At 36.7% G+C, this 24727-nt stretch overlaps 1 protein-coding gene across 2 annotated transcripts in view; it reads right to left on the minus strand.

Moving 5' to 3' along the window:
- RAD21 (RAD21 cohesin complex component) overlaps nt 1–24727 on the minus strand; it is a 79401-nt gene that overhangs the window by 37167 nt on the left and 17507 nt on the right. For both annotated transcript variants that reach the window (XM_070630896.1, XM_070630893.1), the window contains exon 4: nt 23025–23066. The gene's annotated coding sequence lies outside the window, so the exon portion shown is untranslated. The remainder of the gene's footprint in view (nt 1–23024; nt 23067–24727) is intronic.

Consider the following 24727-nt stretch of genomic DNA (forward strand, 5'->3'; position numbering starts at 1 on the left):
TTAGCATTATATTGGGTATAGGTAACTATAGCTGCTTCTCTGGATGGTCCAGAATCAATCACCCTTAATTGGCAAAGATGCATCTGATATAAAACTCTTCTCTTTTATAAGCACTGTGTACTTCTTATATGGAATTAACTCGATTTAATTTATGTTAAAATGTCGCTTCAACCACTGATAGGATTTTAAGTTTCATAATAGAAGTTTTCAAACTGGACAAACTCTTTGTCCACTAGCTCACAGGAGGTCAGTTCAAAAGGATGTTATTAAGGAATTATTTATTTTAGGTGTGAAACAGTATCGTGGTTATATTTTTAAAGAGCATCGTTATCCTTTAGAGATAATCCTAAAATATTTACATGTTAAATGATAGAAGAAGAGTGGGTGTGGGTATAGATAAAATAGGATTGTCTGTGAGTTGATAATTGTCAAAGTTAGGTGAAGAGTATATGAGAGATCACTTTTATTCTCTCTCTACCTTTGCACATGTTTGAAATGCTCCAAAATAAAAAGTTTAAAAGAATAAAAAATTTAGATCAAGACATGGGGAATAATTTTAACCTTAAATAAGCAAATTCCAAAGATTCACAGAATGTTTTTCAATCAGCATTTACTCTAGACCATTTGGAATTTATTAAAGTATACTTACATATAACCATCCAACAAGTATTGATCTGTTTTATTCACCAACAATTGGTCAATTGGAAATAGGATTTCTCATTCATACATCTTGCTCTTAGCACAAATCAGTGAGCTTTATCCACTGTTTCACTACAGGAAGATGAATTAGGGTGAAATCTAATTGCTATTTTAAGCAACACATCAGTCTCTATGATCTTCCATATTTTCTGTTCCTTCCCTACTGCCATCATTCATTTCTTTCCACAGTGAGGCCATGAGTCTCAGAGGCAAAGGTGGGTCATGATATTATCTGTTAAGGATCTAACAGATCAATGGCAGTCTTCATCTTTTCATCCCAAGATGAACTCTGCCACCCTCTATGTCTGTCTGTTAACTATATATATAATTACCCATTCATCAAGCATCTCTTTGATGATTATTATATTATAGCACTATCTTCAATATTTTCAAAACTTTCCCTTCACACCACATTCCCTTCCAGCTGCTGCACCATTTCTCAGCTCCCCTTTAGAACAAAACTTCTTGAAAGCATTGTTCATGTTTTCCACCTCCAATTCCTCCCCTTTATTGTGGTAAAATACATATAACATAAAATTCACCATTTTAAAGAGCACAATTCAGTACATTTACAATGTTGTACAACCATTATTACTGTCTAATTCTAGAACATTTTCATCACCCCAAAAGGAAAACCCATACCCATTCAGCAGTCATTCTCTATTTCCTCTTCCCTCCAGCCCCTGGAAACCACTAATCTATGGCTTTCACTATTATGGACATTTCATGTAAATGGAATTATACAATATGTGACATGTTGTGCCTAGTTCTTTAACTTAGTATATGTTTTCTAGGTTCATTTACATTGTAGAGTGTATCTGTACTTCATTCCTTTTTATGGCCAAATAATGTTCCAAATATGCTAGATTTTGTTTATCCATTTATCAGTTGATGGCAATTTGATTGTTTCCACTTTCTGTCTTTTGTGAAAAGTGTTGTTATGAACATGTGTGTGCAAACATTTGAACACTTGCTTTCAATCCTTTTGGGTATTTACTTAGGAGCGGAATTGCTAAGTCACATGGTAATTACTGAGGAACAGCCCAACTCTTTCCCAGTGTCTGCACCATTTTAGATTCCCACCAGCAATGTATCAGGGTTCCAATTTCTCTATATCCTCATAAACAACAGCTATTTTTTGTTGTTTTAAAAAAAATTCTATTCATCTGAATGTATGTGAAGTGCTTTCTCATTGTGATTTTAATTTGCATTTCTCTAATGGCATTGAACATCTTTTCATGTGCTTGCTGGCCCTTTATATATCTTCTTTGGAGAATGGTCTATTCAAGTACTTTGTTCATTTTTAACTGGGTTGTTTGTCTTTTTGTTGTTGAATTGTATGAATTCTCAATATATTCTGAATACTAGACTCTTATCAGATATATGATTTGCAAATATTTCCTCCATTCTTGGTCATTCTTGACAAAGGATGGCACAGAGCCCAAGGATCTCAGATGTTCTGATATCCAATTGTGTGTGTTGAAAGTGTAATTTAAGAAAGGCAATTTGCCTTTAGGCTCAATATTAGCAAAAATAAAAAATACCTCAAATCCTTGACTTGTAGGCAATAGTAGAGTCCATTCGTAAGACCCAAACACTTCCCCAAACATTGAAGTATTTAGGTGTGCAATTTAGTTCTCAGACTGATATTTGAAACATTGTCTTGGGGCCACAAGTAAAATAAATGTTAATGGATTTAAGGAAAGCTACCCCAACAGAAATTCAATGTCTTTGAGTTTTTCCTGATTCCTGGACGTTTGCAAAATAATATATGTAGATTAAATTTAATATACTGGATTACCAGGCTTGGAAATCTGACCTTACATGTCTGACATTACAACTGATAGGTTGATTTATTTTGGAAGTCAGTAGACTTCTCACATTTGTGTAAAATAAAGATACACCTTGCAGAATCCCTAGGAATGACCTAGAGATGATGTATCAGTCAGGGTCTATCCAGGAGACAGACATCACTCCTTCATTTGAGTGGAACATTTCAATATAAAGAATGATTATGTAATAATCAACAAATAACGAACTTATAGCAGGGGATTAACAACCACGGGATAAATAATTAATAGTTAACTAATAACAGGAAATTAACAACTAAGCGATAAAGAGAACTCAGAATATAAGAATAGAAGCTCTAGGGAGTAGCTATTACCTCTACAGCTGAGGCTAAGTACCCATGGAAGGAAGAGACCTGAAAGGAGGCCAACGTTGGAGAGGGTGTGGCTGTGCTCTATTAATGGCAGAGAAATTTGCTGAAGTGCCACCAGCTCGGGCTGGCTGAAAACCACCTGTCGGGGCCCCAATGAAACGAGCTAGTAATCAGCCCTCTGGGAGGTTGGGGAAACTCACTGGGAAGCCACCCTCTGAGGTGCTAGTGAGACTCTGCAGCGGCGCCAGCGAAACTTGCTGGAGCGCGAGCGCCGCTGGGCGTCCCATATGCTGCTTGCTTTCAAGAGCTGCCGGAGCGAAACCTGCACGCAAGAAGCAGGAAGAGCCACCTCTTCCTCCAGCGATATCTCTTCCACGCCCCCTGCTGACAAAGCCTCACATTGCACCAGCCGACAAAGGGGAAATGTTTACATAGTTCAGCTCCTGTATCACAAAGCAAGACAAAGAAAGGTGGATTTGGAGCTGAGAGACACTAAAGTCATAACGGGCGCAGATGGTGTTTTGTGACTATTCGAGAGAAGAATCAGGAAGAAGATAGTTTATGAGGAAGAAATGCAGAGGTGATTACTTTTTATGCAATGCACAGTAGCAGAGTGATGAATTTGAGGACAAAAGGTTAGTAATGGCTGAACCAGGAAACCTGTAATAATTAAAAAATAGATATATTGAGGATTATCTGAATTTGTAAGCCAAAAAGCTCCCCAAACAGGAAATTCTATCTTGGAGCAGACCCAAAGACAATGCCAAAAGCAAGTGCTGTACAATTAAGTATGAGGTGATGTCACGTATTCTAGATAAAGGGGTCTATTAAATGAAGCATTGTGGATGTCAGCAGGCAGGTGATTTTGTTTGTTTTGTCTGGCAGTGCTCTGGTGAAGGAGACTTGAAATCAGACCAACCCTAATTCTGAGGGCCTGGAAAAAAGATAAAATTTTCCTTTTAGGGGTATATCAATTAAGACTTTTTTCCTGCAAGTAATAAATGACTTTTTTTTCCTGTGAGTAATAACTAACAGTGGTTTCAAGAATAAACAATAAAACATTTACTCTCACAAAGCAAAACATCTGGAGGAATTATCTCCTTGATAGGCTCAAAGACCCACATCTTTTACATCTTTCTGCTCTATCATCTTTAGGATGTTGGCTTGTCGCTTCACGGGTGGAACATGGTGCTGTTGCTCTAGACATCGTTTCACCATTTAAGACAAGAAGGAAGAAAGGTGTTGCCGTGTGCATCTGTGCTCGGCAAACATCATTGATTTCAAACTGTCTGACAAATAGTTATTGAGCCATCATGTGTGTGGCAATGTGTCAGGCTGTGGAATTTAATGATTAATCAACAAATGTGCAGTCAGAGCCCTTTAGCAAATTCTACACTTCCAAATGTGACACTTCTCCTTCCTACGGTTTCCATTTCCATCTTATACACCTCTGACTTCGCACAGAGCAGGGTCCTTCTCCAACCCCTGCACACTTATCGTGGTTCCTGTGCCCTGAAACTTCCTGGTGCACTGTGGGAGTTGTCCTATTTATTTACACTATATAATGTATTTAGGATAACATTTTATGTGATGGCGTTTTGTGACAGAATTCTCTTATATAAAATCCTTTTTAAAAATATAATTTCTATTGATGTAGCAAAGATTTTATTCTCTCCCTCCCCCCCTTCTCTTTTAAACCTAATAAACTATTCTGTTAAATAATATGAAACTGCCATTTTTAAGGGGGCATTCTCTTTACTGGAAATCAGGGTCTGATTTCCATTTGAGTAGTGGCTAAATTATTGTTGACTTTGATGGCAAAGAGAGAATCTTTCTTTTCTTTTAATGACTTGTAATAATAATGACAATTTCTCATTATATAACTTACAAACTTAGAAGGGCTATTCATTCTTTCTGTAATTTCTTGGACCAATTCTTAAAAACTCATGGAATAACTCTTTAAGTAGATAGCAAAAAACAATGTGTTAAAATTGCAATATAATTAACTCACACGTTATTTGATAACCTTGTATTACTGACTTCCAAATATCTCTGAAAAAATATGTTGGGTCTATTCATCCTCTGATCTCTTCTTCATTTGTTTTCTATATTATGGGATCTTCTCTTACCAGCTTTGTCTTTTCAGAGGAGTAGCCTGTTCTCAGCTTGTCTGTATAGTATTATATAAATAATAGAGAAGATTTTCCCCCTATGATATTTTTATGACATGGTTTTCTCTTCGAAAAATGTTTTCAGTTTCAAAAGCAAACTCAACAGATATGCAAAAATTAACTAGACATGGAAAGAGTTTATCTGCTTCTACAGAATGTGCAAAAGACAGGGAGGAAAGCCAGAGTCTCAGCCTCTGATTGTCCCAAATCACACAAGTCATCAAGTGAGTACTCAGAAAAGGAAAACAAGCCATTTTTAGTCGAAAGAAGATTTGAATCCATAATATGCACTACAAACCCACGAGGATGTTTCAAAACCAAACAGCCAATTTTTGTGACTTAATTTGAGTTTCCTAGTTCAACATATCTTGAAAATTCCATAAAAATATCATCCAGGATACATTATGCAAAATGCTTAAATATTGAGATGCAAGATTTTCTTGTCTCCCGGGAGCAGTCTTAACAGGCATCCGTAGCAGGTGCAAACTATTCCGGGCAAAGGACTGGGCTGGAAAGAATATATTTATCCTTCTCTTCCAGAAATCCATGTTTCTGAGAGATTAGGAAGAGAGATTTCTGGGACCGAGTAGGTTTGAACTATTTTGAGTCACTGGCAGAAGAATCTAGAATGGTTCATTTTGTTTGTGGAATCATATAAACTTGGGTTTGACATATTGCTGTCATTGGTGTTCCTGATGCTCAGTTTTCTTGTTGTAACATGGGGATATAGTATTAGTCAGGGCTCTGTTGTGGATAATAATAAACATTTGGATGATCTAAGATGAATGAGATAGATTGTGGAGAGGAGTTGGCTCTAGCTGTGTCTCCAAGAGTCACTCCCAGAATATCAACTGGGAACCACCCTCCAAAGAAAATGGCTACTTCTGCAACTGTCAGGAATCTGGGGAATTAGGAAGGCATTGTTGGGACACTCGCTTCCAGAATCACACCACCTTAGCTATGGACTGGAGCTAGAAGCTGCCACCAGCGTTAGAGCTCCAGAGCTGAACCATGCCTACTAAATCCAGTCCAGCAAAATGGAGATTGCTGGCATCCTCACCTTTCCTTCCTTTTATATACTAAATGAAGGCAACACATATTTATTGAATACTTAGTACAACAAATAAGTAAAACATATAGTATGTTAGAAGGTGATAAATGCAAAGGAGAAAAATAACGCAGGGGATGGGAATAGAGAGAGTTGAGGGGGTGAGGGAAGGCTTCCTGAGAGGCGATCTTAATGTGAAGATTTGAAGGAAGTGAGAGGATGAGCAATGCCGATCTCTAGAGAAGGTGTCCAGGAGAGGGAACGGAAAGTGCAAAGGCTCTGAGACAGGAGCTTCCCTGACAGTTTCAAGGAACAGGGAGGATACCAGTGTGGCTGGAGTGACGTGAGGGGATGAGCCCCCAGTCAGAAAGTCACACTTATTCCAAAGCAGAAATTTCTTCAGATTTCTCAGCTAATTCATCACTTGGTTTGCTATATAGGTTATATATTTTGAATGAGGATATTCAAAGACTTGGATAGAATTCAAACTAATATATGTTCGTGAAATGAAAGAACAGATCCACTAATACCAATATATTTGAAGCCACTGTACTTTCAAATAATATTCTGTGCTATTAAAGATGTCATTATCTCGTTTGGTGTTTTCCCTCATTTTTTTTAGATCTAATCATAATAATTTTGAAAATACATATGTCTTTAATTTAACTTTTTTGTGTGAAGAATTAATGAGCTATATGATTGAATTCTACTTTTTGGAAGATCCTTACAATAGGCTTCATCTTTATTATAGTACACCCATTACATCAAAAGAAAATCTGAGTATAAGTTGTCAGGACATCACTGAAACATGTCTTTCTTTATTTTTTTTTTTGAGGAAGATTAGCTTTGAGCTAACATCTACTGCCAATCCTCTTCTTTTTGCTGAGAAAGACTGGCTGTGAGCTAACATCTGTGCCCAGCTTCCTCTATTTTATATGTGGGACACCTGCCACGGCATGGCTGGACAAGTGGTGCATAGGTCCACACCCGGGATCCGAACAGGCGAACCCCAGGCTGCTAAAGTGGGATGTGTGAACATAACTGCTGGGCCATGGGGTCAGCCCCTGAAACACTTCTTTTTTAAATTTCTTTTAATTAATTTTATTTTTTTTATTGTGGTAACGTTGGTTTATAACATTATATAAATTTTGGGTGTACATCATTTTATTTTGATGTATTTTAATATATTTACCACCCAAAGATGAATTACAATCCCTTGCCACACACATGCCTAATACCCCTTTTGCCCTCCTCCCTCCCTCCTTCCCCTCTGGTAACACCAATCTGTCTCTATGTGTTTGTTGGTTGTTGTTTTTATCTCCTACTTATGAGTGAGATTATACAGTATTTGACTTTCTTTTTCTGACTTATTTCACTTACCATAATACCCTCAAGGTCCATCCATGTTGTCACAAATGGCCAGATTTCATCATTTTTTATAGCTGAGAGTATTCCATTGTGTATAAATACCACATCTTCGTTATCCGTTCGTCCCTTGATAGGCACCTAGGCTGCTCCCAAGTCTTGGCTATTGTGAATAATTCTGCAATGAACATAGGGGTGCATAGATCTTTATGAATTCATGTTTTCATGTTCTCTGGATAAATACTCAGCAGTGGAATAGCTGGATCATATGGTAGTTCTAGTCTTAATTTTTTGAGAAATCTCCATACTGTTTTCCACAGTGGCTGCACAAGTTTGCACTCCCACCAGCAGTGTATGAGAGTTCCCTTTTCTCCACATCCTCTCCAACACTTGCTATTTCCTGTCTTGTTAATTATAGCCATTCTGATGGGCGTGAGGTGATATCTCATTGTAGTTTTGATTTGCATTTTCCTGATAGTTAGTGATGTTGAACATCTTTTCATGTGCCTCTTGTCTATCTGTATATCTTCTTTGGAGAAATGTCTATTCAGATCTTTTGCCCATTTTTTAGTTGGGTTGTTAGTTTTGTTGTTGTTGAGATGTATGACTTCTTTACATATTTTGGATATTAACCCCTTGTCAGATATATGGTTTGAAAATATCTTCTCCTAATTGTTAGGTTGTCTTCTCGTTTTGTTGATAGTTTCCTTTGTTGTGCAGAAGCTTTTCAGTTTGATGTAGTCCCATTTGTTTTTTCTTTTGTTTCTCTTGTCTGGCCAGACATGGCACTTGAAAATATGCTGCTAAGACTGATGTTGAAGCGTGTACTGCCTATGTTTTCTTCTAGAAGTTTCAGGGTTTCAGGTCTTACATTCAAGTCTTTAATCCATTTTGAGTTAATTTTTGTGTATGGTGTAAGATAATGATCTACTTTCATTCTTTTGCATGTGGCTGTCCAGTTTTCCCAACACCATATTGAAGAGATTTTCCTTTCTCTATTGTATGTTCTTGACTCTCTTGTCGAAAATTAGCTGTCCATAGATGTGTGGGCTTATTTCTGGGCTCTCGATTCTGTTCCATTGATCTGTGTGTCTGTTTTTGTGCCAGTACGATGCTGTTTTGATTACTATAGCTTTGTAGTGTATTTTGAAATCAGGGAGTTTGATGTCTCCAGCTTTGTTCTTTTTTCTCAGGAATCCTTTGACTATTCAGGGGCTTTTGTTGTTCCAAATGAATTTTAGGATTCTTTGTTCTATTTCTGTGAAAAATGTTGTTGGAACTTTGATAGTGATTGCATTGAATCTGTAGATTGCTTTAGGAAGTAAAGACATTTTAAGTATGTTAATTCTTCCAATCCAAGAGCATAGAATGTATTTCCATTTCTTTGTGTCCTTTTTAATTTCTTTTAACAATGTTTTATAGTTTTCAGTGTACAAGTCTTTCACCTTTTTGGTTAAGTTTATTCCTAGGCATTTTATTCTTTTTGTTGCAATTGTAAATGGGATTGTGTTCTTAATTTCTCTTTCTGCTACTTCATTGTTAGTGTATAGAAATGCAACTGATTTTTGTATGTTGATTTTATATCCTGCAACTTTACTGTATTCATTTATTATTTCTAAAAGTTTTTTGGTGGATTCTTTAGAGTTTTCTCCACATAAAATCATATCATCTACAAATGGTTACAGTTTCACTTCTTCCTTTCCAATTTGGATCCTTTTCATTTAGTTCCTTTCCGCCAGGTATTAGAGCATGGGACAATGAAGAAGAGGCAACAAAATGGATTAGAGAAGAAGAAATCAAAGAGGAAGGAGGAGAACCAGGAAAGTAAAAGGTCAAAAAATGTTTAGAAAGGGAATAATGTGTAATTCTTAGGATTTCCTACCACTCTGTGACATATAAAGGAGATAAAGCCAGTCTGGGGAATACCTGAAGTCATCAGGCCTGAGTAATTTTATCAAGAGAATGAGGAGCTCAGTTTTGCCCTTTGGTTCTTGTGCCTGCAAAACATCATGGAAGGATGGTTAAACTACTCTCTATATATTTCTCCTTGTGGCCACAACCTGAATGGTTTACAGTTTGTGAATAATTTTATAGAAAAACAACTATATTAATAAAAGGAATTGCTGCAGAAAGGCAAGTGTGGAAAGACAATACTCATCTGCTCAGTGGACAATGGAATCCAACATGGATCAGTAACAAGTTCTCTAAACATGTCTGGGATGATTGATGCTAGAGCGACAGAAAAGTCTTCTCTCATTTATCCACCACTATAGTATCATACAGACTATTTTCACTGCCCTAAATATCCTCTGCGCTCTGCCCATTCATCCCTCCCTTCCCCTCCAACCCTGGCAACCACTGATCTTTTTACTGTCCCTGTAGTTTTGCATTTTTCAGAATGTCATATAGTTGGAATCATACAACATGTAGCCTCTTCAGATTGCCTTCTTTCACTTTGTCATATGCATTTAAGGTTTCCATATCTTTTCATGGTTTGATAGCTCATTTCTTTTTAGCACTGAATAATATTCCATTGTCTGGATCTACTGCAGTTTATTTACTCATTCATCTATTAAAGGAAATCTTGGTTACTTCCAAGTTTGGGCAATTATAAATAAAGCTGCTATAAACATCTGTGTGCAGGTTTTTGTGTGGATGTAAGTTTTTAACTTCTTTGGGTAAATACCAAGGAGCACAATTGCTGGATCATATGGTAAGAATATGTTTAGTTTTGTAAGAAGCTGCCAAACTGTCTTCCAAAGTGGCTGTACCATTTTGCATTCCTACCAAAAATGAAAGTTCCTCTTGCTCGGTATCCTCACCAGCATTTGGTGTTGTCAATGTTCTGGATTTTGGCCATTCTAATAGGTGTGTAGTGGTATCTCATTGTTGTTTTAATTTGCATTTCCCTAATGAGATTTGATGTGGAGCACCTTTTCATATGTTTATTTGCCATTTGTATATTTTCTTTAGTGAGGTGTCTGCTAAGCACTTTGACCCATTTTTTAATCAGTTTTCTTATTGTTGAGTTTGAGTTCTTTGCATATTTTGGATAACAATCTTTTATCAGATGTGTATTTTGTAAAAATTTTCTCCTAGTCTGTAGTTTGTCTTTTTCTTTTCTTTCTTTTTTTCTTTTTTTAAAGATTGGCGCCTGAGCTAACATCTGTTGCCAATCTTTTTTTCTTCTTCTTCTTCTTCTCCCCAAAGTCCCCCACTACATAGTCGTGTGTTCTAGCTGTTGGTCCTTCTGGTTGTGCTATGTGGGACGCTGCCTCAGCATGGCTTGATGAGGGGTGCCATGTCCATGCCCAGGATCTGAACCGGTGAAACCCTGGGCCACTGAAGTGGAGCACATGAACTTAACCACTCGGCCACAGGGCCGGCCTCCTTTATTTTCTTGATAATGTCTTTTGTAGAGCAGGAAGTTTTAATTTTAATGAAGTTCAGCTTATCAATTATTTCTTTCATGGATGGTACCTTTGTGCTTCATCTAAAAAGTAATCACCAAACCCAAGGTCATTTAGATTTTCTTCTGTTATCTTCTAGGAGTTTTATAGTTTTGTGTTTTACATTTATGTATGTGATCCATTTTGAGTTAATTTTTGTGAAGAGTGTAAGATCTGTCTTTAGCTCTTTTTTTTAACATGTGGATGTCCGCTTGTTCCAGCATCATTTGTTGAAAATCTAAGCACATTTTAGGTATTTATTTATTTACTCCTTATGAAAACCTTATGAATTAAGTGCCATCAATATCCCCATTTTACAGACAAGCAAATTGACAGCAGAGAAGCTTAGTAACTTATCCAAGATCACTAGGAAAGGGTGGAAGCTGTATTTAAACCCTGAAAGACTAGCCTCGTAGACTGTGCTTTTAACCATTGGGCTAATGTTGTTAATTCTCGCCAATAATTATAACAATGATATTGATAATCACTGCTATTTCTTGAGCATTTGCTATATCAAAGGCACTTTGACAGGTGGTAAGTGAAACCAGACATGGCACCATTTAGTTTCTAGAAAGAAATAAAACATTTTATGCATATACTATGTATATTTATACATGTTATTTATTCTGTTATAGGTAATATTTTTATCCCATTTCACAGATGGATAAACTGAGACTTAAGGAGGTTTAAGTATCCGCTAGGAAGTGGCAGGCTCACTCTTTGAACTGAGGTCTGTCTGACGATATAACCGACGGGCTCAACTATCAGCCAACACTTACTTAGCTTTTGGAAATTTAGTTTTGCCAGTGGTCTCTGCTGCATCCTGCAGGTCTTTCCTAACAAAGGGAAGTAAAACAACTCTTTGCCTGAAACTCAAAGATGGGATCAAAAACTCAATGTCTCCTTTAAATTGTGCAATTCCAGCACATCTAGTGTGGTTTTACAACTCATCCCAGATTGCATTTATTACTCTTGTTCCAAATACAGGCCATAGAGACCAAGTAGGCTGCTTCACGAAATATGGGATAGCAGGAGGAGTCTTTTAGTTTTCTAATGGGGGAGTACAGGATGCCAGCAATAACTTCCCATGTTTCCATTAAGATATATTATTGGTGCTTGCATTCACATAGTTGAATCCATAAATTTATAGAAAATTGTACTCATTTTCTTCATCCTGGAAGTCAAAAGTTTCCAAGTAGGAAAGCAAATTGACTTTCATGTAATTTTCTTAGTTCATTTATGTTGAGGGGCCTTTTACTATCTGAAGTTTTCTGAGTGTAGCTCAGAGCCAAATGAATCTTTCACTTCAAATAGCATGAAACATCTGGGAGTTGGTTCTTATCTGTTAAATTAATAGTTCATGGAACTCCAGTTCTGTAGCATTCGTCCTAAATTCAGGGTGGAATGAAAGTCCTTTTCCCTGATGAAAAAACCTTCGCTGCTATGCTGAGATTGGTTTTTCCAAAGATTGCAATTTTGCTCATTGATTTAATTAGCTGATTCTCATTCTATTTTACTTTGAGAAGATGTCTCTCTGGAATTAAGTGAATGTTTTTTAATAGAGATATGATGCAGACAAGAATTAGTTATCAGCTCCTACAAGAGATTGTTGATTTAGTCATTAGACTGTCAGGCTGAAGTGACCTGAGATTAAGAGATACTTTTCAAGAGCACTCTTCACATGGTAAAAATTGAACATTCCCTATAAGTTCTTCCCTTTATATTAACAATTACACCTTTTAGAATTCAAAACAAATGGTACACACGAAATTCTCTGTTAAACACTCTCTATAAGAAACACTCTGTTAAACACTTTCTGTGGAGAATTTATTTCACTAAAAACTTGCAATTCCAACCTACAAAACTGTTCCCTTTTGTTCTAAACATTGCACTGTTCTCCAGATGGGATCTGACCTTCACAGAATAACACTGATTGATCCTCTCTCTCACTATAAACCTTTAATGATGATATGGAAGACCCAAACACAGTGCAAAATAACAGCTTACTGAATATTAATTGCATTGGAAAATAGACTGACTTCATATTAGTTTTTTTTCTTTTTTGCTGTATCCTACTTTTAACCCACACTAAACTTACTGTTCATCAAAGCCCCTCTGATTTTTTTTGCTATTATACCTGCAGCTGCTGACTCACATCCTCCCGCATACGTGCAATTGCTTCTTATATTTATCCTCAGTTAAATTCTTATTGGTGGATTTTTGGTTTCATCTTAGTTCGCGTAGGTCTTTTTCAGTTTTGATTTTGTCAACAGTGTCATCTGGAAATGTTTTGGCTATAACTTCATCCAGGTCATTAACAATAAACAATGAAGCAAATAAGAACTATCAACTGCAGAGCATCAAGGGCAGAGTCAATATCTAGTTAAAGCAGTTGAATTGATTCTGTTACCATGTGTATACGTACATGGACTCAACTTTACCATTAACGTACTCTTTTCTAACTTACAGAGACTAATTCATACACCAGAATACCAATGGATTAATTTGTACTAGAAGATTTAACTGCTGTGACTAACGTTATCACCGCGCCCGCCAGCTGAAATTCTCCTTCCTATTATCAAGATACCTGGGACTCCAACTCAATGATCAGAAAGTTGCTTTCTGAGAAGTACCTTGCAGAGCAAAATCAAGTTGAATTCACCTAAGAATTATTTTCATCTTTTTGTATTCTCCCACACAGATTAGCAAGATGTCTTGATTTACCAATTGGCTGTGTTTCAAATGTTGATTTCAGATTTTTTTGGTTAGAATTTGTAACATTTCCCCCCATTAATAATATTACTAAGGTGGTTAAATTCCAGCTGTTCTATAAAAGCTTTTTTCAGCTGTCATGTGGATAAAACAACGTACTTTTAGAAAAATAGTGGGAAATGGTAGCTGTCTTAAGACTAAAATTAAACAAAACAAACAAATTGAATGAAGTGGTACATGAAATACTCAAACATTCTCCCCTCTTCAATTTCACTTGTGTTAAGCTCGCCCCAATCTGCTTTCAACACTTTTTCTCCATCCTCATGGCACACTGGGTACATCTATAAAGCGGCATTTATTACACTGCACTGCAATTATCAACTTACCTTGCTGTCTTCTTTACTAGAAGAATCTTTTGTAAACTATGACTTGCTAACAGAGGTTTTGAGATGTTTTCAAAAAAGTGTTTGGAGGATTTAATTGTGAGTATTATGCAAACTAAAAGGCCTCTAGAAGGCCAATTCAAAGATTCATTCTTAGTAAGGATTTCTAGGAAAAGAGAATGATTATCTAATCTTTGCTGGAATATGGAAAATAAACGTTTCGTAACAGTCACCGAGTGAGAGTCAACTGGGAGGATGGATGCCTGGTTTCTCAGACTAAGTCTTAAGTCCATTAAATCTCATGAGAAAATTGCTTGTGTGTTTTATCAGGAGGGCTAATTTCTTCCCAGAGGGAGGTCTGGAATAATGTTACAAAATAGGGTTCTGTCCCATATCAAGTTTTGAACAATTTTTTTTTAAAGAGATAATGGGGTCTTGTATAAATAAACAACCCTGATTTAAAAAAAGTATGTGGTTCAGTTCAGTCTTGTTAATGAACCCAAATTTAGCTCCCCACTCTTGGAGATTACAATCGTGTATTTATGAGGATAACATGAGTGAGAATTTTTGTGTGTGTGTACACTCCACCCTCTCCATCTAGGGATTCAAGATCAGGAAACTGTGCCCTCAAGCACTGCGATCGTTGATGACAAGGCAGGTGTTGCAGAGTGTGTTGAAACAAGACAGGAAGAATACAAGTGTTAATGACTTTACATTTCAAGCCAGTAAGGGCTAGTTCAAAAATGAAAACCTGAAAGACCTACAAGATATTAAAATTGTGGGGAAATCAATTTTGCCTTAGCAAAACAATATCACAGCAATGTACCCTGAACAACAGACGAAGGCGATTAATGGGAAGTGTTATCTAATGTGACCAGGTTTGAATGCCATGAATCTGATTTGTTTTGGAATCAGATCTTTTTTGGCAAGATTTATTAATTCTTTTAAAAATATATTTAATGCCATTTAAATCATTCTTCCGTATTTTATAGGAGACCTTGATTTGTGCCAACCTAGAGTTTGATGAAAGTAAGACTTTTTGGGAAGGTAGACCCCAGAGGTTGATGAGAGATTAATACACAAATTCACTTGATCTTAGCCAAAAGACCGAGAAGCGATAATATACAAATTCAAATAGGTCAGGGACCATGCTTAATTTGTCTTTGATAAGTAGGCAGTTAGAAAGTTTTTGTTGGGTGAACTTATTGGATAAATGAGAAAATATGTTCTGCACTCATTTTAATCTGTTAGGGGCTAACCAGTACATGATACTGTGCTGAGTCATAGTCCTTTGATGAATGAATGAATGGAATTATCTATTGACCACCATCTGAGAGCCAAGGATTCTGAGGTCACAAAGGTGATTCCATTACCATCACTATATTTGTCTTGTCTTTAGCAACCACTCAATGCTTTTTTGCTGACAAATTAAATCTTCCTTTTCTCTGTTTTAGGAGACATATCATTCACATTTCCTTTTCTCTTTTTAACATATCATTTTAACTAAAATATTTTACTTTTTGAAGAGACTTTATTACTCCCTTTTTCTATTTTTTTAATGGCTTAACAACAGCTATTAAGAAGACTAGAAGGAGGAGCCGGCTCTGTGGCCTAATGGTTAAGTTTGGCACACTCCACTTTGGTGACCTGGTTTTGGTTCCTGAAAAGTGTACCTACACCACTCAGCAGCAGCCATGACGTGGCAGTGGCTCACATACAAAACCAAGGAAGATTGGCACAGATGTTAGCTTAGGGAGAATCTTCCTCAGCAAAAAAAAAAAAAAAAAAAGGCTACAAGGACTATATTGATATTAAAGTGAGGTGATGTGATTAAGGTTGTGTTTTATACTTTTTGTATTTTTCTACAACTAATATGTATTACTTTTTACGTAAGAACTTGAAAAATATTTTACACCTAAAGTTGACTTTGTTTCTTCTCCATTTCTGAGTTTTCTCATACCCAGAGCTAAATACTCACATAACCTCCAAACCCTATGAGCTCACACTTACATAACTCACAATCAATATATTAGAAGAATTGTAGAGTTGTAGAAGGAATTCAAACAGCCAGAATAAGATTGGGCTAGATTTTGTGATTCTACAGAATTTATTATATAGCCTACCTTTAAGATAAATAAAATGCCAGTCCTGTCTCCGTGGAGCTTGTACGTAGGGAAGTACATATATCATCTAAAATACATGTAGTGAGTGCTAGATGAGCGAAATTCCCAGGATGTGATGGAGTCGAGAGGATGCTGTGACTCATTTCACCTCCCAGGGGGATCAGAGCATGCTTTTTTTTTTTTTTTAAAGATTTTATTTTTTCCTTTTTCTCCCCAAAGCCCCCCAGTACATAGTTGTATATTTCTCGCTGTGGGTTCTTCTAGTTGTGGTATGTGGGACGCTGCCTCAGCGTGGTCTGACGAGCAGTGCCATGTCCGCACCCAGGATTCGAACCAACGAAACACTGGGCCGCCTGCAGCGGAGCGCGCGAACTTAACCACTCGGCCACGGGGCCAGCCCCTCAGAGCATGCTTTTTCAAATATGCAGTTGACTCCTCTTCAACTGAGTCTTGAAGGGTTGAGAGTTGTGAGATAGACAAGGTAGGAGGGTTTAGTCCCGGTAAAGGCAAAGGAACCTGTACAAACATGTTGCCAGTGTCACAGATGGCCATGGTCATAATGTGATCAATTTAGAGTTGGTGGCCTTCACAATTTTGGCTTCACTTGAGTTGTTGCCATGGAATGGAAGTGACCCTCTCAGAGGAATTGTCAGTTGTCAAAATGACTGAGACCCAGTAGTGCAAAACAGAGCTTACTGCCTTTACCTCTGGTCTTAAGCTATTAGAATCCCCTTGACTTCAAAAAAAGATTGTGAAGTGAGGCAGCCAGTGCTTTTAAATACAGGTTCTAGAGTCAGACTGCCTGGCTTCACATTTCCAGCACCACTATCTAGTACCTCTTTCAACATGAGAAGATTGCTTGACTTCTCTCCGCTTCAGTTTCCTTATCTGTAAAATGGGGGTAGTATGAGTAACTACTTCACAGGGTGCTTGGGAGCATTGACAAACGCAGTATAAGAAAGATCATTGAGGCTGCACTTCCAAGCCTTTCCCTCCACTAAAGCTTTTGTCAGTAATCCTGTCTTGGTGGTTGCCAGGCTCAAGAGTGGAAGAAAGTAGTGTTACTTATCGGATTCTTAAAACCTCACTCATTTAAAGGGCCATGTGGGGTTGGAAAGACCTAATAGTTTGGTTTTTTTAATTAGACTTTTTTCTTCATGGACTATGACATGTTAACTGAAAAGAACACTGATTGGCTATTGATACCTTATTGCAGTTTAGTAGGTGGCTCTTTTGGTTTATCAAATTGGAAAGCAAAAATGTGGCTCATATTTCACGCAATCAGTTTGGGAGTCAAATAAACTTCCTCTAGGACAATGTCTCTCTCTAAACATGATAGATAAAGTTTATTAACTGTGAGCCTTTCTTCCAGTGCCAGCATTTTTTTTTTTTTTTTTTTTTTTTTTTTTTTTGCGATTTCATCTGTCATTTTTAATTATCTAAATGATATTCACAGACAAAACCTTTCCCATCCATCAGGGCATCACATTACCATAGACAATGTTTGTTTAAAGAAGAGGCCATAAAATCAAACAATTATGAATGCAGACAAGCCTTGCTATTGACTGCATAAATAATCAAGCAAGAGTTCCAAAACTCTCTGCTAATGAATTGGTAGATTGCTCCAGTGCCAGCATTTTAAATAAGCTCCATCTTATATTTTAAAATTTTTCACCAGAATGGGATCATGTCTACTTAAATAGAAAAGCAAAAAGCCAGAGATATTCTTCCAGGAGTTATTTTAATTATTAAGCACCTCTCAATAGATATTTATAATTCTCAGACTATGGAGTCAAATTTTGTCTTGCTAGTAACTACTTGAGACTATAAAATCCAGTAGAAGTAATTTATTATATTAATTAAGAGACATTGTAGTGACATGTTTAACAGTAATAGGCATCAGACAGTATTATTAAAGATAGAGTGGATATATAAAATAATTGTATTCTTGAGTAAAATTTATCTTGATTAACTTCTAAAAATAACTCAATATATTTCATCTCTCTGATATTTTTATTATAATTCTCTATGAATATCATTTAGCCTAGGTAGGCTATTTAATTAATTAAGTATAAATTGTACTGTGTCAAGGCAGGAAAGAATAAAGTTATGTGTAAATGTTACCACATCTGAGAATAAATGATAAAAATTAATCTAACCAAGATGCTAGTCATAAAAGTAAATTACACGGATTGAAGAAAAATGTGAACGTCAAATAAAAAAGAGGAATTACATTCTAAATCTAAGGCAAGGTGGATGGGTAGAGTTGAGTTCCAGATAAAGAAAGATTTAGGGGCCAGCCCAGTGGCTTAGTGGTTAAGTTCGTGTGCTCTGCTTCAACATCCTGGGGTTCACTGGTTCAGATCCTGGGCACGGACATACACCACTCATCAAGCCATGCTGTGGCGGTGTCCCATGTAGAAGAACTGCAAGGACTTAGAACTGGGAAATACAATTATGTACTGGGGCTTTGGGGAGGAATTAAAAAAAGAGGAAGATTGGCAACAGATGTTAGCTTGGGGCCAATCTTCCTCACCAAAAAGCATCAAATGCAAGGACAAAATTTTAAGTTCATAGCTATAACCAGACTTAACTTCAAACCAACACATTTCAATTTAGATTCTTTCTTACCCTGAGCTGCAGCACTATGTCTCCATTCATGATGAATACTGTCAAGAATGACAGTGGAAAATGAGTTAAAACATCATGAAGCTCCTCCTAGAATGGAATGCCATCCATGAGAGAGGAAGGAAGACAAATTAAGTCTAAAATTAATGCATGTCACCAGCTCCCCCCAAATATTGACTCATAATCAGGCCAAGGTAAACTCTTTGTTATATATTCTTCAATTTTCAATTTTTCCTGGATAAAGTCAGTAAGCATGGGGTTTTTCCAAGAAAAAACCAAATGTCTCTCCAAGAAGGCTATGGTAGGAATGGTAAATTGCCAAGAGAAATATTCAATGAAGGCAAAAAAGTAGACTTGGTTATTTCTATTTAATGCTTTTCCACTCCTTTTTAAAATTACAATTTATTTCTATTTTTTCCAAAACTTCCCCTTAATTGACACATGATCATTTTAGAAAAAGTGCTAAAATAAGGAGAAACAAAAGCAGAAAAATAGCCCATGAAATGTTTACTACTTAAGGAAAAGTACTCTAAATGTTATTCCACACTCTCCTAAACTTTTGTTTTTTGACTTCATAGTGTTCATATTGAATATACATTCGAAATGTACATCGTATTCTGTATTCTATGTATAATATATACATATTTTTTCTGTATTTTTATTCACTTATCAGTTTAACATAAGCATCTTTGCATGTTATAACACACTCTTCATCAAGATAATTTTTAACAAAGTCACAATATTCTGACAAATATACACAATCCCAAAAGATATGAATATTTTATTAATTTGATACAGATAGACAAACAGCTTTCCAAGGATTGTACCATTTTACACCATCATGATACCATCATATTGAGTGAGAATGCTTATTTTGCTATTCTTTCTAACATTAACCTATTTCTGGACTGTTTTTTCCATTTCTTAGATCTCTTTATTAATTCCTACATTAGTACCCAAGTTTAAATAATAAAGCTTTAGAATGTGTTTTGATATTGGACAGGCAAATGTCCCCAAAGATTCTTCCTTTTTTACCAGTTCTTTGAAAAATTTATTAGGCCTGTCTCCATATTAACATTGCAATTGCTTCTAAAAGCAATAAAAATAGCCCTGCAATTTTGATTGTGTCTTACTGCTTCAAACCACTCAATGATTTACCTTTTCTCTAGGGCAATGTTGCTCAACTGCGAGTGATTTCATTCCCGAGGGGAAATTTGGCAATATCTGGAGGCATTTTGGTGTTGCAACTGGGTGGGGGAGGCTGCTCCTGCCTGGCATCTAGTGGTTAAAGGCCAGGGATGCTGCTAAACATTCTTTGCTGCACTGCAGAGGATGACCTCCCTCTCAATAACAAGGAATTTCCCCAAATTTTCCAAAATGTCAACAGTGTGGAAGTTGAGAAACTCTGGTCTATGGGATAAATTGAAAATCCCTTTTCTTGGGGCACCAGCCTCTCTTTGGTCTAACTCAATAGTCTTCAAACTGAGGTATCTATACCTCTGGGGATCAGTTTCCGGATCTTCAAACTGACCTGCTGGATAACATGCCCAAGGTCAAAATAATACTTCTACATTAGTATTAAATAACATACCCTGTGGTGTAACTATCAATAAGAATAATTTAAGAATCAAATAATCGACTCATAAAATATTGATCCCTTTTAGGACATTTCAAATGCTAATTAATTGTCCCAGGATATGGATTAGGGATAATTTGCCTTATGCTCTTAAGTGCAAGTCTGCACACACATACACACACCAAAATGCTTATATTGATGCAATTGAAAGTAAATTATCATGCAGACCACAAAACAGCCTCAGAAAACAGGAACTACAAGGATTTTCATTCCAGTGTTACTTATAATAATAATAAAATTTATTTAAACGTTTAATAAGAATGGCTTGGTTTAAAAAAAAAATCTTGATACATCCTTGGGTTCGTCAATTGCAGCAATTTTTATATTTTGAGTTGGAGAATTCTTTGTTGTGGGAGACTGTCCCGTGCATTGTAGGATGTGCAGCAGCACCTCTGACCTTGACTCATTAGATGCCAGTAGTACCTCACTTCCCCATTTGTGCCAATCAAAAATGTCTCTAGACATCGCCAAATGTCCACTGGGGGCAAAATAGCACCTGATTGAGAACTACTGCTCCACAAGATAGAATACTAGATTATGAAGCTATTAAAAATATATTGTAAAGAATTTTAATGACCTAGGAAATATTCATTATATATATATTTTTTTCTGTGTGTGTGTGTGTGGTGATGAAGATTGTTGTTGAGCTAAATCTGTGCCAATCTTCCTCTATTTTGTACATGGGACAGCGCCACAGCATGGCTTGATGAGTGGCATGTAGGTCCATGCTCAGGATCCGAACCTGTGAACCCCTAGCCGCCAAAGCAGAGCACACGAATTTAACCACTACACAACCGTGCTGGCCCCTGAAATGTCATAATATTTTTAATGAAAATATCATGATGTGAAACAAAAGGTAAGTATGACCCTGGTTTATAAAACTAAAAAAATGGAGATAGGCATTGAAATTAGTGACAGCTAACCTTTTTGTGTGTGTGCTTATTCTGTATCAAACATTAAGCTTTCATATGTTTTACCTATGTAATTCTCAGAATAACCTTATGAAGTTGGTACTATTATTAATCTCATTTGACAAATAAGGAAACTGAAGTTTGGAGAGGCTAAGAAACTTTGAAAGACACTACCATAATATTAACAGCAGTCATATCTGAGTAGTGAAATTTGGGTGGTATTTATTCATCTCTTTATATTTTTCAAGCTTTCCTCAATAAATATTTATTACCTTTTATCAGAAAACTTAAAAAAAGACCTTACAGAGTCACAAATTTTCTTCCAGAGAACAAAATGTGTTTATTGAGTGCTTTCTGATTGTTTTCATGCAATACCTATATTAGTCTTTTTCCTATTCCTGACTTTTTTTCCCCAGTTTTATTGAGATACAATTGACTTTATAACATTGTACAGGTTTAAGGTGTACAACATAATGATTTGATATATTGCAAAATGATTACTTTTAAAATAACATTTTCTTCCTAATTATTTGATTACTGAAACGTGTAATGAAGAATCTTCTCCATTATTCTAGCTCAGATATACGTTTCTGCTTCAACTTAAAGCCTTGAATCACTGAAATAAAACCTTGATAAACTCTAGAGAAATAAGGTATCCAGACACCTTGAAACATTTTTTTGTTAACTTAGAATTAACTAGAAAACTTTCAAAAATCCTTGTTGAAGGGCTGGCCCCGTGGCTGAGTGGCTGAGTTCACACGCTCCGCTGCAGGCGGCCCAGTGTTTCGTTGTTTCGAATCCTGGGCACGGACATGGCACTGCTCATCGAGCCACGCTGAGGCGGCGTCCCACATGCCACAACTAGAAGAACCCACAACGAAGAATATACAACTATGTACTGGGGGGCTTTGGGGAGAAAAAGGAAAAAATAAAATCTTAAAAAAAAAAATCCTTGTTGAAGAATTCTTGAAAATATATCAGCCAATCTCACCCTCCTTGGTGAAGTATGTTAACAGGCTGAGCAAGTTAAAGACAGTGTTATCACTCTTTGAGGATGGAGATTCCTTGAGGCTGTGTAGGTTTGGGTTTCAAAACATCCATGATCAGGACACAATACTGACATTAAGGAAAGTAAGACATTTCAGGCAACTGGGAGCTATTTTTATGCTGCGTCTTGCCTATATGAGGATTATTCAAAGTGGTAAACATAGTTGGTTTCTGCTTAATTAAGGCATTTTCTGAATACTGCTTATTTATGTCACCCTCCTAGCGTGGCAGAGAGGATTCTTCCTGATTGGCCTCTCTGCTCACTCTTCTGGCCTCGAATTTTCTTGGCAATTCTTCCAAGTTCCCAGCCATCATTCCATCTGCATTACTTGCTCTCTCTCCTTGTATTTTCCTAGAACCCAGAGAACTACCGTCTGAGATTATCACAGTGTCATTGGTGGAAACTCCTCAAACTTTGTAAGCTAGCTCTTTCTGGAAGCAGTGAGGTTCAACTGATGAACAGGTATCACTGTTGAGTAATAAACTTATCACCCAAAGCTTACATTGTTTTTGTGTATTTTTTGATAAAAAATTACCATGTGATATTTGTAAGCTTCGAAGTCAAGTTCCAAATTATGGAACATTCAGTTTTACTTTCCAGTCCCCATTCCCACAACATGCTGGCCAAGAAGACATTGTTCAAAACAAGCATCAAACAAGCACGGTTTTCACATGTATATTGGGTCCTTACCCAGTATTCTCTTCCTTCAATACCTTTCTCTTTGGAGTAAGTCTATAAGAAAACAAAAGTTAGGTGCACAATTTTAATCAAATGTACTTTAAAATAGACAACCAGAGGTAGAAGAGCTACCCTGAGTACTCGCCATTTCCTTATAACACATTTGGGCAACCTTACAATCAATGAGGTCCTCTCAGGTTGGTTTCTGTCTCTAAAATAAACCTTTATCAGTAGCCAGGAAAGTTACATGGGGTCTGCAATCTGGGAGGCTCAGACTATCTTTGCCCACCACTTTTTCCCTTCTTTCTTACCCCATCCCCCTCTTTTTCTGGATAGATATGAGATGTTTGGAGCCATCTTGGTGTATGTGATGGGAGAAGGAATATAATTTGGGGAGTGAGGAAGGAAAATTACGTTAGCATACTCAAGTGAATTAAAAAGTATCTTCTACAGAAATTTAAAAAATCAAATCAAAGTGCTCCTCAAGTGTGTGCTATCCATTTGTTTGAAATTATTGGCTAAAAGATGTTAGGTTGAAAATTAGCAAAGTGAACAACTGTTCAAGCTATAGTCAACCAGCATGTATTTTTCAACCAGCACTAATGCATTTTGCTAGTAAAATATTTGAATAATTCACAACATAAATTATTATTAATGTCATTTGTATTTGCTCTTACAACGTTAGTTTATTCAATCGTTTTTCTGTATGCTGATATCTCATCCTTCACAAAACACCTAATGAATGCTATTGCTGGTGCAAACTAGGTAGTCAATAAGTTATAGATATTATTTCAAAGTTCTTGGGAAAGAGGGTGTTAAGAGCATGGTACTATGGAGTCCTTAAAATTAAAGATCCATTATCTGTAAAATGACTTGGGTTTAGTGGGAGAAAAACTTCCAAATATTCAGTTCAGTTTGATAATTCTATTATCAAATTAGGCTAGATGATAAGTCTTGTTCAACATCATGCAACTAACAGGTGGCTATAAGCAGGGACTCAAACCTATCTGTCTCCAAAATCAACTCTTCTACCCATGATGCCAGTGCTAATCCAGATTAGTGGAAGAAGAAGACAAGGGTTGGAGCAGTGTTGTCAGTGTTAGAAGATAGCAGAGCAGACTCATTACAGTGAAGCGAAAGAGAGATCAGGGAACTCTTTTGGATCTGAAACATGGCCCTAGGGCTTTAAAGGTCTAAAGTCCAGGAATCTAGAAAGAGTAGGTAGCTCCCTAATGTTAAGTAACTAGTTAACCAAATTAATAAAAACCCTAATGCTACAATATCAGATGTCAGTAGAATGAGAGGCAGGAGCTGAGGAATACAGCTATGACTCTGAACATAAAATTCAAGCATGATGTAATGAGGAGCTAAACTGTAGGAGCACCAGGCTTTGAAAGGAGGACTCAGGCTGGATGCAGAAGCAGTGGCTTGGAAGGAAGCACTGGGTAAGAGCTCTGCAGCCAGAATTCCTGCTTCAAGCCCCAGCTTTGTCCCGTGCCATTCACTGTGTATAACCTAAGACAGGTTACTTAACCTCCTAAGCCTCAGTTTTCCTGTCACTAAAATGAAATAATAGCTTGCCTTATAAGGGTTATTCAGAGGTTAAATGATATGTAATCCACGTGAAGAGCTTAGTACAGTGCCTGGCACATAGCAAAAGTTCAATACTTGATAGCAATACTGCCAAAAATGAGGAGAAGGAGCAGCAGGAGAAG

This window comes from Equus przewalskii, chromosome 8 (genome assembly GCF_037783145.1).
Source record: "Equus przewalskii isolate Varuska chromosome 8, EquPr2, whole genome shotgun sequence".
NCBI lineage: Eukaryota > Metazoa > Chordata > Mammalia > Perissodactyla > Equidae > Equus > Equus przewalskii.